The 18,226-nt window shown below is 41.7% G+C and overlaps 1 protein-coding gene across 1 annotated transcript in view; it reads right to left on the bottom strand.

Annotated features, from left to right (window-relative positions):
• The window catches only part of LOC126176529 (aromatic-L-amino-acid decarboxylase), a 577,698-nt gene extending 562,999 nt beyond the window's left edge, over positions 1-14,699 (bottom strand). Inside the window, exon 1 of the mRNA XM_049923685.1 lies at positions 14,646-14,699. The gene's annotated coding sequence lies outside the window, so the exon portion shown is untranslated. The remainder of the gene's footprint in view (positions 1-14,645) is intronic.
• Between the last annotated feature and the right edge of the window lie 3,527 nt (positions 14,700-18,226).

Below are 18,226 nucleotides of genomic sequence, written 5' to 3'. Positions count from 1 at the left end.
TGAGCAATACTCAAGTACAGGTCGAACGAGTGTTCTATAAGCCACCTCCTTTTTTGATGGACTACATTTTCTAAGGACTCTCCCAATGAATCTCAACCTGGTACCCGCCTTACCAACAATTAATTTTATATGATCATTCCACTTCAAATCGTTCCGTACACATACTCCCAGATATTTTACAGAAGTAACTGCTACCAGTGTTTGTTCCACTATCATATAATAATACAATAAAGGATCCTTCTTTCTATGTATTCGCAATACATTACATTTGTCTATGTTAAGGGTCAGTTGCCACTCCCTGCACCAAGTGCCTATCCGCTGCAGATCTTCCTGCATTTCGCTACAATTTTCTAATGCTGCAACTTCTCTGTATACTACAGCATCATCTGCGAAAAGCCGCATGGAACTTCCGACACTATCTTCTAGATCATTTATATACTGTGAAAAGCAATGGTCCCATAGCACTCCCCTGTGGCACGCCAGAGGTTATAACAGTATTAGATGGAGGTGGCTTTATCCTACGGAATGTTGACTGGGACGTCTATGGAGTCATTTCAATGGTACAGACAGTCTACCGAAGTCTACGTTTTCCGAAAACTGTCTTGAGTAGCCAGTTTGACAGCCCAAATGCTTTGGAAAAATTTCAGGCCTTGTAGCTACAAACAGGCCTGACAACGATATCGTTAGTATATGTTGTGGCGTAGCAAGAGCCACGCCACTCGGAGGTAGTCGAAAGGCACGCGATTTAATGCAGACGGGCGTGAGTTCTGGAACAGGATCACTATTGAATGGTAGCAAGAAAAGTACGTAGTTGCTTTATACTTAACTTTTATTCTCTGATGAATACAGCGTTCTTCTTGAGACATTTATACTATAACTCTCAAAGTAGGTAAGGCTAATGGCGCCTTGCTAGGTCGTAGTCATGTGCTTAGCTGAAGGCTATTCTAACTGTCTCTCGGCAAATGAGAGGAAGGCCTCGTACGTCTAGTCGCTAGCAATGTCGTCCGTACAACTGGGGCGAGTGCTGGTCCGTCTTTCTAGACCTGCCATGTGGTGGCGCTAGGTCTGCTAGTACTGACAGTGGCGACACACGCGTCCGACATGTACTACTGGACCGCGGCCGATTTAAGCTACCACCTAGCAAGTGTGGTGTCTGGCGGTGACACCACAGTATAGAGACAGGGATTTGCGACCATAAAGTCATAATAGCGACTTTGGTTACTAAAATTAATAAATCAATGAAGAAGGCTAGGAGAGTATTTCTGCTAAAAAGAGCGGGTAGACAGTCGTTAGCATCCCACTGAGACAATGATTTGACATCATTTAGTTCCCGTACGATGGGCGTAGAGGAATTGTGGGCAAACTTTAATGCTCTGGGGAAGTAAGTGCCGAGAAAACGGATTAAGGACGGAAAAGACCCAGTGAGGTTTAACAACGGAATTCGAAAATACTGAGAAAGCAAAAGCTGTTGCACTTTCGGTTAAAAAAGGAACGCGTAAAAGACAACAGACAAAAGTTAATAGAAATTCGTGTGGCTGTAAAATGATCTATGAGTGAAGCATACAACTACCACCGTCATAACTTAGCAAAAGATCTTGCCGAGATACTAAGAAAATTCTGGTGCTACGTAAGATCTCTAAGTGGGCCTGAAGTTTCTATCCGGTCACTCGTTGGCTAGTCTGGTGTGGCAGTAGAAGATAGTAAAAGTAAAGCTGAAGTTTTAAATTTCGCATTTAAGAGTCGACTGCTGTCGTCGAAAGGTTTTAGGCGCTTAACTTCACTGTCACACGCAAATTCGACCCCAATAGAGACAATATATTTGTCTTCCTTGTATTACCCCCTATTCGAGTATTGTGAACTTTTCTTTCGCACTCTTGAGCTGTATAAACAAACCCATGGCAAAGCGTGCAACATTTCTTTGAATCTTCACTGTTCCTTCACATAATACAACGTGCTAAGGGTCAAACACCAAGGAAATACGCTAGAAGCCTTCGTATAAAACTTATTTTGGCATCTGCCTCCCCTACAGCTAGATTTATGTGGTCTTTACACATCATGTCGTTTCGGATAATTACTCTTGGATACTGAAAATCACTCAGACTTCAAGAAGAATATAATAATTCCAATCCCAAAGAATGCAGGTGTTGACAGATGTGAAAATTACCGAACTATCAGTTTAATAAGTCACGGCTGCAAAATACTAACGGAATTCTTTACAGACGAATGGAAAAATTAGTAGAAGCCGACCTCGGGGAAGATCAGTTTGGATTCCGTAGAAATTTCGGAACAAGTGAGGCAATACTGACCCTACGACTTATCTTAGAAGCTCGATTAAGGAAAGGCAAACCTACGTTTCTAGCATTTGTAGACTTAGAGAAAACTTTTTTCAATGTTGACTGGAATACTCACTTTCAAATTCTGAAGGTGGCAGGGGAAAAATACAGGGAGGGAAAAGCTATTTACAATTTGTACAGAAACCAGATGGCAGTTATAAGAGTCGAGGGACATGAAAGCGAAGCAGTGGTTTGGAAGGGAGTGAGACAGGGTTGCAAACGCAAAACGAGGATAATGGAATGTAGTCGAATTAAGTCGGGTGATGCTGAGGGAATTAGATTAGGAATTAAGACACTTAAAGTAGTAAAGGAGTTTTGCTATTTGGGGAGAAAAATAACTGATGATGGTCGAAGTAGAGAGGATATAAAATGTAGACTGGCTATGGCAAGGAAATCATTTCTGAAGAAGAGAAATTTGTTAACATCGAGTACAGATTTAAGCGTCAGGAAGTCGTTTCTGAAAGTATTTGTATGGAGAGTAGCCATGTATGGAAGTGAAACATGGACGATAAATAGTTTAGACAAGAAGAGAATAGAAGCTTTCGAAATGTGGTGCTACAGAAGAATGCTGAAGATTAGATGGGTAGATCACATAACTAATGAGGAAGTATTGAATAGGACTGGGGAGAAAAGAAGTTTGTGGCACAACTTCACTAGAAGAAGGGATCGGTTGGTAGGACGTGTTTTGAGGCATCAAGGGATCACCAGTTTAGTATTGGAGGGCAGAGTGGAGGGTAAAAATCGTAGAGAGAGACCAAGAGATGAATACACTAAGCAGATTCAGAATGATGTAGGTTGCAGTAGGTACTGGGAGATGAAGAAGCTTGCAAAGGATAGAGTAGCATGGAGAGCTGCATCAAATCAGTCTCAGGAGTGAAGACGACAACAACAACAACTGAAAATCACACCACTCCATCTTTCGGCTTATAGTACAGCAACCACTTGAGATCTTCAAGAAAGAATAGGAAGTCTCGGTTGCAAAATGGTTTTATATTTATTTAATTTACGACGCGTTTCACCCTCACAGGAGCATCATCAGACAACGTGTTTTGGAATTTTTGTTATATTGGAAATTTGTGGTAAGGACTTATGGGACCAAACCTAAAATGGCACATTCTGTAAATTTTACTGGCTGACGTGCCATTTTTGGTGATTGCGGGAGTTTCTGCACGCTTGCCACGGGTCCTCGAGTGTCTTAACCCGATGTCTGATGATGCTCCTGTGAGAGTGAAACGCGTCGCGAATTAAATAGATAAAAATCCATTTTGCAACCGAGTCTCGCTATTCTTTCTTGAACTCTTGGATACTTGTAGCCGTAACTAGTTCTAGTAACTCACAACCGATCGAATAATCAAACGATATTCGGCATCGTGTAGTACGGCACAATAACGGTACGGGGACAGCAGTGATAGCTATATTTATTTTAAAAAATGGACTATTTCATACATAACATTACTTTTACATTCTTAAATGATCAGTTTCAGTCGTATAAAACAACCGTCTTCAGGTGATTATACGCGACAGTGGACTGTCTACGTTGAGGACCAGTTAGTGGATCGTCCTCAACGTGGCTAAGGAACTGTAGTATCTGATCAAAAGCATCCAGAAACAACTATGTAATTCGTAAGTGACTTCTAGACGTCACGAGTGGCGGACCCGCCAGTATAAAACGATGCGGGAAGTAGTAACTGCAGAATGGGTGGATCAGGAGCATTCAGTGACTTCCAATGTGGACTATTCGTTGGATGTAACAAATACATCATGGACCTTCAGCCCTCCTAAGACTTCCCAAGTCGATTGTAGATTATGTGATTATGAAGAGGAAAATTATGAAGAGGAAACGCGAAGGAACAACCACAGCTAAACCGAGCACAGACGGACAGGGACTGTCGAGCATTGAGAAGGACTGTTGCAAAAAATTGCTTGAAATCATCCGCAAAAATCACCCGTGATTTCCACAGTGCTTCCATCAGTCGAGCTAGCACAATGTCCTTCGGTAGGGAGTTAAAAAGAATGGCGTATAGTCATCGTGAAGCTCCTCATAATTCACACATTTCTATAGTCACTGTTAAGCGACACTTGAGGTAGTGCAAAAAGCAACGGCTCTGAACAGAGGGTGAGTGGAAACGTGACTGGAAGTGATGCTGTACCCTGTGGCAACAAGATGGAAGCATCTAGGGTTGGCGAATGGCTGGGGAATGCTTTCTACCATCACATGTAGTGCCAACTGTGAAATACGGATGTGATGATCTTACAATATGGGACTGTTTTTCGTGGTTAGGTATGGTCTCCTCATTGCACTCAAGAAAACGCTAAATTCGGTAGGATATGAATATATTTTACAGAACTGTGTACTGCTTACAGTAGAGGAATAGTTCTGAGACGATCATTGTCTGTAACGGCGTAACAACGCTCCCAGACATGAAGGAGCATCTGCAAGGGAATAGTCTGTGGAAAACAACATTCTTGAAATGGAATGGCCCGCCCAGAATCATGGATCTGAAACCAGTGGAACGCCTTTGAGATGAGTTAGAACGTCAACATCGCACCAGACTCCAGCCTTCAACATCACCACATTCTCTCGTTTCCGTTCTTGAGGAAGAATGGGCTGCCATAACCTCCACAGCCATTTAGACACTTCATTTAAAGTTTCCCCAACAAAGTTAAAAAATGTTCAAATGTGTGTGAATTGCTAAGGGACCAAACTGCTGAGGTCATCGCTCCCTAGAATTACACACCACTTAAAGTAATTTATGCTAAGAACAACACACACACCCATATCCGAGGGAGCACTCGAACCTCCGGCGGGAGCGTCCGCGCAATCCGTGGCATGGCGCCTCAAACCGCACGACCACTCCGCGCGGCCAACAAAGTTCAAGCCGTCATAAATGCGATGGGGGGACACACTCCATATAAATGTGCGGACAGTTGTGATCAGATGGCGTATGTTACATATTAATCTGATTTTCACTCTTTTTGTCCGTTAGCACACATTACATTACTTCACATTTATTTACGATATCAGACAGCTACCAGTCTTTACATCTGGCGCTGATTCTCCTGGTGTAGTTCTGGAGGGCTTAACAATTACCTAATTACATGATTTTCCCGTACAAAACATCATCGTCTGCGAGAACTCACAGAGAGCTAAACTCGAAGTTTGCCAAATGGTTTACACACAGGGTTTAACGCGACGATACCTGCGAACTTCGAGAGCTTCTAGAGGATTCACTGAGAACAAGCTGAGGAGAAGAACCCGTATCTTGAACAACATCCAACAGCGCTACAGAACGTCGAGGTTAAAGAGGCCAACGCATGGCGCTAGGCTGGTCATTCGGCCGCAAACATGAGTTTGTGCTCAGTGGTTCTACGGTGTCGTTTTGTACTCAGTAGGCCCTAAGCGTTGCTTCGTGCTTAGTAGTTCTACAAGGTTGTTTTACGCTTACTGGCGATACATTGTAGTTTTGTCATGGTGGGGAGGGCAGGGACGCGTTAGATATAATCTATTGACATTAATGTTATCAAACCCAGAGCAAGAAGTTTTACTTCGGACCATTGACGATCAAACTCATGTTTTCTGCCGAAGGGGTGGCTTTGCGGCAAGTATTAATTGCTGCTCTGTATCGTCGTAGCATGTCACAGAGCCTTAACGATCTCTCGGCGCTTGTTCGCATCGTTTTGTTACGCACACTGTGTAACGTGTACATTAACGTCCCTTAGCATTTCTTTGATGTACGACAGATGCTACTTAAATTTCTGACGATATGCTGGGCTCTGTTTCTTAGAATGTCCTCAGGTAGATTCTACAGCATTCCCATTATTCATCAAGCACATACTTTGCGATAACTTAAGGGGGTGCAGTTTTTAGTTCCGCCTTTCGTGCAGATGTAAAGGGAGCTGTTTACTAAATAGGTGATGGCATTAACCACGATGAAGAACTGATACGTTGCTGCAAATGTATAGCTGTTGTGAATGCATATACATACATTTCTACCACGTGGATTAGTGAACGGCGTTCCAAGGGAATGACTACATGAAGATGCCCCTGATACAATGCATAAACACCAAACAAATACGAGTGTTTAAGCAGAGAGACTCAAAGGTGAAATTTCGATTCTCCATGTTGATTTTACTGACGAAAATCACGGCTGAATAAAACTCTACAAGAAACAAACAGTCAATAATTTCATCATTACCATGAAGCGCGATTCAGGTTTCTGTTTGCCGCCTCTCAGCTCGACAAATGACGAGTGGAAATGTCAAATGTTCTAAACGCTGTTTTTTCACAAAACGTGGTTTCAGTTCTGCTGTGTTCTCAGTATTCTGATGCCTGTCCCTAGGCTTATTCCAAGTGCCAAAACACGAAGAAAATACATCACACATTCATTACTAGATGGCGCATGGTCTTCGTGCCAAGCAGACCTAACGTCTCGTGTTCCAAGTGCCAAGCGTCAAGGTAATCTCCATTTAGTTGATGTACAGTTTACGTGGCAGTCAGAGTGCATGTAAGTACTGTTTGTATCAATAAAAAGTCTTTGTAATGGAAGGAGGTAATTCAAGTATGAAAACAGCAAAAAAAGTTGGAGAAATGAACAGACAAAACAACTTACGCGTGGAAAATATTATCAAAAGAAGGTCCTTCCTCATCAACACAAGGAGTTCTACAGTAAACTTTACGTCTTGTCACAAGAATGGAGGTGTCTTACAAACAGAACATTTAAAGATTTTTAATTTAATTTTGTTATTACTTTACAAAAGAATTAAAAACTATGAGGAACGGTTTTTGTTGACTACAGTTCTACAAGTTAAAATATTACTTCTGTATTTCTGTACTTCCATTATTATAAATACAACGTTGTGTATCAATATTAATGTCACCTGATACAAAATTTTCTTATTGGCACTCAGAACACATCAATTCTCTGAGATAGCACCTAAATCATTCTTAACAAATTATTTATTTTCTAATTTGTCTCATCATTATTGCAGTGATGACAAACATACGTTGTTGTTTGATTCTCAAATAGTAGAGGCACGAAAATACCATTTAAACTACTCGATAAGACTTCTTTTTTGTTCGCTGTAACAAAAAAACTTATAAAAGTGAATGTAGGTGTGTGACAGCTAACAGAAAACCGAGTTGTATGCTAGTATCCATATACAACGGCACGATACAACCGATTAAAAGAGATAAAAAATAGCTGCAATCTGGTCAGATCTAAGAGAAGGAGTAACAAAAGACTCTACTTTGACGCTTTTCGTTTCACAGATAATACGACGTTTTCGAGGTTTTCAAAAACGTAGAAAAGTGACCATCGAACGCATCTCCACTCCCACACTGTCCCTCACCAGCCAGAATTTCTAGTATGTTGTTTGCTGCCCTTCCTCCTACCATCACACAAAAATTTCCGACTACATGAAATATTCCCGATATTCGACCTTTTTTGGTCTCTATTGATTAGGCTGTTACAACACCACCATAGTGGGCTATTTCGAGAATATTACTAATTTATACATTCCCGTGAAGGTAATGAAAGGAAGACTTTTGTGAACGTTACGATAAAACTAATTACGTTGAAAATTTGACCTCAACTTAACCCTCATGTGAAACTCAGCTCGCCCTATTTGCCCAAGAAATTCACAGTGCCGTAGACACTGGCGAGCAGATTGATGCCGTATTCCTGGACTTCAGGAAGGCATTTGATACGGTTCCGCACTTACGTTTAGTGAAAAAAATACGAGCTTACGGAATATCGGACCAGGTTTGTGATTGGATTCAGGATTTCCTAGAAGAAAGAACACAACATGTCATTCTTAACGGTTCAAAATCTGCAGATGTAGAGGTAATTTCGGGAGTACCGCAAGGAAGCGTGATAGGACCTTTATTGTTTACAATATACATAAATGACTTAGTTGACAACATCGGTAGCTCCGTGAGGCTATTTGCAGATGACACGGTTGTCTACAAGAAAGTAGCAACATCAGAAGACTCGTACGTACTCCAGGAAGACCTGCAGAGGATTAATGCATGGTGCGACAGCTGGCAGCTTTCCCTAAACGTAGATAAATGTAATATAATGCGCATACATAGGGGCAGAAATCCATTCCAGTACGATTATGCCATAGGTGGTAAATCATTGGAAGCGGTAACGACCGTAAAATACTTAGGAGTTACTATCCGGAGCGATCTGAAGTGGAATGATCACATAAAACAAATAGTGGGAAAAGGAGGCGCCAGGTTGAGATTCATAGGAAGAATTCTAAGAAAATGTGACTCATCGACGAAAGAAGTAGCTTACAAAACGCTTGTTCGTCCGATTCTTGAGTATTGCTCATCAGTATGGGACCCTTACCAGGTTGGATTGATAGAAGAGATAGACATGATCCAGCGAAAAGCAGCGCGATTCGTCATGGGGACATTTAGTCAGCGCGAGAGCGTTACGAAGATGCTGAACAAGCTCCAGTGGCGGACACTTCAAGAAAGGCGTTACGCAATACGGAGAGGTTTATTATCGAAATTACGAGAGAGCACATTCCGGGAAGAGATGGGCAACATATTACTACCGCCCACATATATCTCGCGTAATGATCACAACGAAAAGATCCGAGAAATTAGAGCAAATACGGAGACTTACAAGCAGTCGTTCTTCCCACGCACAATTCGTGAATGGAAGAGGGAAGGGGGGATCAGATAGTGGTACAATAAGTACCCTCCGCCACACACCGTAAGGTGGCTCGCGGAGTATAGATGTAGATGTAGATGTAGATGAACCCTGAAAAGCGCAATATTTTCGTAATCGGAAGGCCTGACGAATATAATTATGTAATAGCTTATTTAATGTTGTTAAAATTCACAAAATTGTTAGGTAAAATTTTACGTAAACGTTAGTTATACAATTTTTAAGTGCTCGACTAAGCTGGTGGCGTAATAAGGGCATCCAATGAAGACAAAAAAATTGGAATGTGGAAAATAATTCGTGCAGTAGCAAATTTCTCTAGGATGGTAGGAGGGATTGCCATGAACACCATGCTAGAAATCCTGACAGGTAGAGGTTGAGTGTGGGAATGGGGGCGCGTCTGGAGGTCATTTGTGTACGTTTTTCTTGACTAACTCGAAACACCTCTAGTAAAAACGTATCCCAGTACAAAATTTAACCACATTAAATTTTCTGCAGTAACGTCCCGTTATTTTTTTCTATAATACAAGTAGTAAGAGCGTAGCGAACGAAAGAATATAAAAATCTCGCATTTGGTTTTTGAAGACCAGGTATAACATTAAGGGATACATAAAACGACGGCGGTAGGGGCTGCTAAATCACCTTGTATATCCATAACTAGGTAAAAACGAACAATTAGGCAAAAGTGATTCTGTAACTAAAAAGCGTTGTAAAGTGTTACAGCAATAGAACGAAATAGATAAATGAAAATGATTTGGGTTAGAATGTCTTATTATACATGTTCGATGATGTGAAGCTATCTTTGTTTACATCTTATGACGATGCCACTTTGTGGTAAGAACATACGGGACCAAACTGCTTGGGTCATCGGTCCATAAGCTTATACACTACTTAATCTAACTTAAACTAACTTACGCTATGGACAACACACTCACCCATGCCCGAGGGAGGACTCGAACCTCCGAAGTGGGGAGCCGCTTGGCGATGCCACTTTGGCTTAATCATATTAGGATAACATAAGACTTCTCCTGTTATAATCAGGTATGTTTTATCATGTGTTTAAGCTCATGTTGTCTGCATACATGAAATTCAATGCCTTTAAATTTATTGTTATCTTAATAGATTTGAAAATGGTCATTATGGACCTACAATTTGTTAATCATCATTGATTGCAATTGCAGAAATAGAGGAGATACGTAACTCACATATCATCAGGGAATTGATTATAGATCCTGAATTGCGTCTTTATGAAACGGAAACATGGAAAGTAAAATATAGATTTCGGTTCCTCTCTATTATTCATTACCTTTGTGGCAGTCTGAGTACATCGGTCGCCCATGTGCCTTTGTTACTCCCTCCTCCTAAATAATAAGGCTACGGTGATGTGAAAAGAAATGTTGTCGAGAATCTGAATTAAGCTGTAAGTGTGGATAAACCTCGTGCTAATTTGTGTGAGAACTGGTTTAGTAAAGTAATGGGCCGCCACGAAGCAATTCGACTCGCTGAGGAACTTAGTACCTCGCAGCAGCAGCGTGCCGGGGCCAATGAGACAGCAGCGTGCGTGGTGACGTCAGCATGACTATGAGTCTATGGGCAAAGAATGTCCAGAGCCCAACTCCTTTCAATGAATATTTGATTTAAAATGCATGAGTCACTAATTGCATTATATACTTACCGAGCTGACGTTAACTATACTGACTGCGCCAGGCCATTTTATGAGTATATGAACGAAGTTGAAAATATTGATTCAAATATTTAGAGGATAGCTAGGGAACTACGAGTGCTTGAAACAATCTACAGAATATACGTTGAAGCGTGTTATTCACTCAATAGTTAGAGGAAGTATGAGTGACTGTGTGGGTTTCCAAGCTATTACGTGCAGTCAAGGCATTCATTAATCTGAAGAGTGTTACGTGAACTGGAGAGGAAACATTTACTCTGTAGAATCCACAGCGACTCTTCGGACTTTAAAATTTTACGTAATGAAGACTTTTATTTTACATGCAGTCAAAAGCACATTTGCGGTCGTAAATAGGCAGTTTAGTCACCTGTCCATTGCCTGTTTTACGTGATTTTGCGTATTTGTATATAGACGCCAGATTTTACTATTATTTAAGCGGCCTGGTAATGGAGGTTGGAACAATCAGCAATCAGGTAATGTTTCCAGCCACAACCCTATTAAATAAAAGAAGACATACGGCACATCTGTTACCCCTTTAAGTGAACTACTAAATATACGAGTATATACGACTGGTATTTAAAGCTGCTTATTATTTTATTTACGACAAGCAATGTATTGTACTGGTATGAACATATTCATAACAGTTTCTCTGTTAAGTAAGGACACAAGTTTTATGTTTCTAAGTCGATGGGCTTGAGATACCGGCGAAAAAGTGAGTAATGGTATAAATATTTCGCGATGGCGTTTGAGGTGCTGATCTTAGAACAGCTGGTTTTGTGTTCAGCTGGCATTTGTCACCTGTGGATTTATTGCTGTGATATCTTCTGATATAACCAACGGTAAGTTCAACTCACAGTAACATTTCATGAATTTAACACATCTAAAATCAATGCGGGAGTCGTTTGTAAGCGCATTTATAGCTATTTTCTTCCGCATCGCATATGTAAGGAAACAGATACTCGTGAATTCAGTTCCCATTTACGTCCAATTTCACTGATTCTCTTTCCAAGCATTTATCCCGACGGGCGGGGCTGCTATTATGGTTAACCGGATTTGGCGTATTAATTTTAAGGGGTGGCCGGATTCCCTTCACGCCGCCACCCCGTACCTCCCCTGGGATGGAATGTTTGCATCCGAACTGTCTGCATGTAGTGTAATCCATGGAATAGTGCGAACGTGTGTCAGATGTGTGCGAGTCGTGTAACTGAGGCGGAACGTGGGAACCAGTCCGGTATTCACCTAGCGAGGTGTCGGAAACCACCCAAAAACCACATCCAGACTGGCTGGTACACCGGCCCTCATCGGGGGCCGGCGCGCCTACCCGAGTCCAGGAAGTAGCGCGTTAGCACTCTCGGCTACCCTGGTGGTTCATCCAATTTTACTGATTATATGCTGTAAAATTCTAATGAACAATGAACATTGCAGATAATATTGCTTCATAGCTTGTCTCGAAAACGTTAGCTGCTGAGATAGCATAAATTTTTTCCACTGATTCTACACGTGTAGGATGATTACTGTTAATATGCAACATTACAAAAACAGTTTAGGCACATACGTCAGTGTAATAGGCATAGCATTTACTCATTTTTGGTTGATTTTTATAGTTAGAAGGATCATACTGCCAGTGGTGAATATTTCTTTTAGATATATAAGAATGACTTAATGAAGATGGCATAGTTCCATGACGGATGAGGTACTGGCTGATTGTGCAGTTAACTACTGGGAAGAGATTACAGAAGAGCACGCCGAAATTCAGAATTTGATAGAGGCTCTGACGCAGACGATGTAGGTATTGTTTGTACAGTTTCAAACACTACTACAGTAACAGATATAGGTCATAGTAACACAGCCTCAAGTGAAGCAGTGGATGAGACGTCTACCACAGATGCAGGAAGTAAGGTAGACTGTCGGCCTATTCTTGAAGAGGCATTTCGTTAAAGTCATGAAGTAAACTCATACTGATTTGGCTGCGAATTTGGATTGATACGTATGGTCTACATTTCATTCAGAATCCCAGTCCTTCAAGAGATATCTTTCTCCTCAGAGCGTATGTTTACTAACAGAAGAGGACAATGCTAATTTCCTACCGATTTTTTGGGTTCCATACCTCAGTCGGTAAAAACCAAACCCTAATAGGATCATTTTGTTGTGCATCTTTCTGTCTGTTCGACTATTAAAAACCCATTTTATCAAGAACGAGAATATGGATGAAGCTCAAATTTATGTGATATACTAACATCTATGGTCCCTCGGTGGCGTAAAAAATTGAAGCTTCTACGTCAATGCAGTCGAAACTTACGGCCATTTATGTCACGTATTTTAATACTCATAAAGTGACTCTCCAAAACCTATAGACTCCTTTCCGTTGACCTAAAATCACGAAATTTAGTAAAAAGGGAGGTTTCATAGTATAAACAACAGAAAAATTCGGAAAACTGTAAAATTGTAATTACGTGACAGGAAAAAAATTTGTCATTTCTTGTCTGACACTCTACTTGTTCGTCCATCTGTTAAGACCTCTTTTTGTTAGGAACAAGTAGATGTATCACGTTGACATTTATGTCATATACTAAAGTGTACGGTCACTTGGCGGTGTAAGAAATTGAAGCTTCTACGCCAGTGCACTAAAAAGATACGGTCATTTATGTCACATATTTTGACACTCGCAAACTCACTCATCAAAACCTATAGAGTACTCCTCCTTGACCTAGAACCATGAAATTTGCCAAGGAAAAATGTTTTTTTCTCATTTGCTACCCGACCGTCTCTCTGTTCGTCCGTTTGTTAAGACCGCCTTTTTCTCAGGACAGGGTAGAACTATCAAGTTGAAAGTTGTGGCACATGCTGAGGTCTACGGTATTTTGGTGGTGTAAAAGATTTAAGCTTCTAAGTAAATTCACTCAAAAGATACTGCCATTTATGTTACATATTTCGATACTCGCGAGCTCACTCATTAAAATAAATTTTTATTTGTGGGACGTCCACAACTGTTCTGCAACATATTCGTGGTAAACAAATCTGCCATAGTTGTAAATTAGTTTACTGACCGAACTCTTGCACGACAGAAGCCACTATACACTACCACGGTTTTGGAGTCTTAGCCACATCATCAGGTGTATCTGAAACCTAGCAGTAGTAGAACGCCATGTCCATGCCCTAACAACTAACAGGCAAATACCTACCGTTGGTGAACCGATAAACGTTTGCCTATTAGTAGTTAGGGCATGGGCATGACATCCTACTGTTGCTAGATTTCACACACATCTGATGATGCGTATAAGACCCCGAAACCTTAGTAGTGTACAGCGACCTCTGCCCTGCAAGACTTGGGTCAATAAAGTATTTTACAACTGCTGCGGAATAGTTTGCCATGAACACAGGGTATTTCCCAGTGACCTAGAATCATTAAATTTGGCAGGAAGCAAGGTTTCACAGTACAAGTGAAGGAAAAAAAAATCATAAAATTGTTAATTAGCAATTATATCATACTAAAAAGAAATCATTTGTCATCCGACTCGAAACTTGAAACATTCTCAATAGTCTTGGAATCTTGCCAGTATCAGTGCCGATAAGAGGAAAAAATCGCCTGGTGTCTCGAGTCCCGGAATGGACGAACTGTCACATAAGGTTTGTATGGGACCTACTCGCACCTGCCCAAGTTTTTCAAACCTTTTCAGCAGTTTTTGTGCTCTTGTTCCATTGGTATGAAATTTATCAACTCATAATTCATAGTAGATTTAGAAATTTGTAATAAATTGAGCAGCTTCATTGGTTACTGTTCCCAAAGAGTACGTAAGAACATTTTGTCACTCTAACAGTGAAAATGCATAGACACGGATTCAGCTTACAGACAATAATATGGTCAAAAGAGAAATATTTCCGCAGTTCAGTTCCAGTGGCAGCCGCCTAACGCGGCAGCGACTAGACTACAAGTGGTGGGCCAGCGCACAGTACCTGTTGCTGCTGCGGTACTGTCGGTGGCGGCGTCAGCTGTGGCGCGTTGCCGGGGCGCAGAGCAACTGGTGGAGGCGGCGCCGCTGCAGCCCCTGTGCCTCGGCGTCGCCCCACGCCACCCCCTGTGCTCGCGCAGACTCGCGCCGCCCCGGCCGCCGCCACCCGCTCCCCCATTGGCTGAGCGCGACGTCTCGGCACAGCGGCGTGGGCGACCGCTTCGCCCACCAGCAGACCGAGAAATTAGGCGATATCAATAGGCCACGCGCCAGCCGCCTCCTGAATAAATGACTGCCCCAGAAGAATTTAATTATGGCCGTCCGCCGAGCAGCACAGAATAGTTTCCCCCAGACGGACGTCCTGGTTTCGGCCCCGGTTGCTGGTCTACGACAGACGGCACGTCACGAATCACAGGCACCCACTACTCTGAAAAACCAGTCCCAGCTACTGCATTGTACCTCTCAGGCTGTTGCGGCACAGTTACTGATGTACCAACTATCAGTCCGCCCCAGTAGCTGAGTGGTCAGCGTGACGGATTGCCGTCCTCCGGGCCCGGGTTCGATTCCCGGCTGGGTCGGAGATTTTCTCCGCTCAGGGACTGGGTGTTGTGTTGTGTTCATCATCATTTCATCCCCATCCGGCGTGCAGGTCGCCCAATGTGGCGCCGAATGTAATAAGACCTGCGCCAAAGGCGGCCGGACCTGCCCCGCGAGGGGCCTCCCGGCCAATGACGCCAAACGCTCATTTCCATTTTTTTCCACCAACTATCAGTTTTTCGTTAATTTTTTGGGGTTCCTTACCTTCATCAGCAATAAAGGAACCGTCAGCCGCAGGGCTGTCCACCCAGTGGCCCGCGGGTCGCGTGTGGTCCAAAGCAAGTATCAGTACGGCCCAAGGAGCATCCTTCACACGACAAGTAAATAAAAAGAAGTATACGTAAAGTTACCATGTATTGAATATTTTAATCTGAAACTCCCGCCACACTATGCTAATCTCTCATTGGTTCATCCTTCTTCTTTCTTTCCTTAGCGGTTATTGTTAGTATTGTTAAGTATATTATGTGTGCACCAAAAATACTCCGGCATTGGTGTGTGTGTTGTTCTTAGTATACGTTAGTTTAAGTAGTGTGTAAGTCTATGGACCGACGACCTAAGTAGTTCGGTCCCTTAGGAATTCACACACATTTGAACATTTGAACCAAAAATACTCGCCTTCTTCCGATGTGGTCCAAGTAAGCTAGAAGGTTGGACACCATTGCGTTAGAGGATCACTTTGTTGTCTATAAGTTTGTCTGTCCGACTGTTAAAAACCCCTTTACTCTGGAACGTGTAGACGCATCAAGGTGAAACTTATGTGTCTTAGTAAGGTCTACTGTCGCTTTATGATGTGAAAATTGAAGGTTCTAAGTGAATGCAATCAAAATATACGGACATTTATGTCACGTACTTTGATACTCGCATACTCACTCCTCAAAATCGGTAGAGTACTTCCTGTTGACGTAGAAGGATGAAATTTGGAGGAAGCAAGATTTCACAGGAATACCAAAGGAAATTTAATTCATGAAAGGAGAAAATGTAAATATCCAGTAAATGAAGCAGGCAAAAAGGAATACAAACGTCTCAAAAATGAGATCGAAAGGAAGTGAAAAATGTCTAAGCAGGGATCGCTGGAGGACAAATGTAAGGATATAGAGGTATATATCACTAGCGGTAAAATAGATACTGCCTACAGGAAAATTAGAGAGACCTTTGGAGAAAAGAGAACCACATGTATGAATATCAAGAGCTCAGATGGAAACCCAGTTCTAAGCAAAGAAGGGAAAGCAGAAAGGTGGTAGGAGTATATAGAGTGTCTTTACAAGGGCGATGTACTTGAGGACAATATTATGGAAATGGAAGAGGATGTAGATGAAGATTAAATGGGAGATATGATACTGCGTGAAGAGTTTGACAGAGCACTGAAAGACCTGAGTAGAAACAAGGCCCCCGGAGTAGACAACATTCCATTAGAACTAATGACAGTCTTGGGAGAGCCAGTCCTAACAAAACTCTACCATCTGGTGAGCAAGATGTATGAGACAGGCGAAATTCCCTCAGACTTCACGCAGAATGTAACAATTCCAATCCCAAAGAAAGCAGGTGTAGTCAGATGTGAAAATTATCGAGCTATCAGTTTAATAAGCCACGGCTGCAAAATACTAACACGAATTCTTTACAAACGAATGGAAAAACTGGTAGAAGTCGCCGTCGGGGAAGATCAGTTTGGATTCTGTAGAATGTTGGAACACGTGAGGCAATACTGACCCTACGACTTACGTTAGAAGATAGATTAAGGAAAGGCAAACCTACGTTTCTAGTATTTGTAGACTTCGAAAAAGCTTTTGACAATGTTGACTGGAATACTCTCTTTCAAATTCTGAAGGCGGCAGGGGTAAAATACTGGGAGCGAAAGGCTATTTACAATTTGTACAGAAACCAGATGGCAGTTATAAGAGTCGAGGGACATGAAAGGGAAGCAGTGGTTGGGAAGGGAGTGAGACAGGGTTGTAGCCTACCCCCGATGTTATTCAATCTGTATATTGAGCAAGAGTAAAGGAAGCAAAAGAAAAACTCGCAGTAGGAATTAAAATCCATGGAGAAGAAATGAAAACTTTGAGGTTCGCCGATGACATTGTAATTCTGCCAGAGACAGCAAAGGACCTGGAAGAGCGGCTGAACGGAATGGACAGTGTCTTGAGGATATAAGATAAACATCAACAAAAGCAAAATGAGGACAATGGAATATAGTCGAATTAAATCAGGTGATGCTGTGGGAATTAGATTAGGAAATGAGACACTTAAAATAGTAAATGAGTTTTGCTATTTGGAGAGCAAAATAACTGATGATGGTCGATGTAGAGAGGATATAAAATGTAGACTGGCAATGGCAAGGAAAGCATTTCTAAAGAAGAGAAATTTGTTACCATCGGATACAGATATAAGTAACAGGAAGCCGTTTCTGAAAGTATTTGTATGGAGTGAAACATGGACGATAAATAGTTTAGCCAAGAAGAGAACAGAAGCTTTTGAAATGTGGTGCTACAGAAGAATGCTAAAGGCTCGATGTCAAGATCAGATAACTAATGAGGAGGTATTGAATAGAATTGGGGAGAAAAGAAATTTGTGGCACAACTTAACTATAAGAAGGGATCGGTGGGTAGGACATGTTCTGAGGCATCAAGGGATCACCAATTTAGCATTGGAGGGCAGCGTGGAGGGTAAAAAATCGTAGAGGAAGACCAAGAGATGAATACACTAAGCAGATTCAGAAGGATGTATGTTGCAGTAGGTACTGGGAGATGAAGAAGCTTGCACAGGATAGAGTAGTATGGAGAGCTGCATCAAACCAGTCTCTGGACTGAAGACCACAACAACAGCAACCAAAGGAAAAAATCCGAAAATTATTCATTTGTAGTTACATCACACGGAAAAACTTTTTTTTATTTTTATTTTTTATTTTATTTTATTTATTTATTTATTTATTTTTTTTTTTTTTTTTTTTTGTAATTTGTTATGAGACTGTCTGTCTGTTCCTCCGTCTTTTAA

Source organism: Schistocerca cancellata, chromosome 3, assembly GCF_023864275.1.
Source record: "Schistocerca cancellata isolate TAMUIC-IGC-003103 chromosome 3, iqSchCanc2.1, whole genome shotgun sequence".
NCBI classification, from domain to species: domain Eukaryota; kingdom Metazoa; phylum Arthropoda; class Insecta; order Orthoptera; family Acrididae; genus Schistocerca; species Schistocerca cancellata.
The sequence above is the reverse complement of the archived record's forward strand: the minus strand, read 5'-3'. Positions and strand labels throughout refer to the sequence as shown.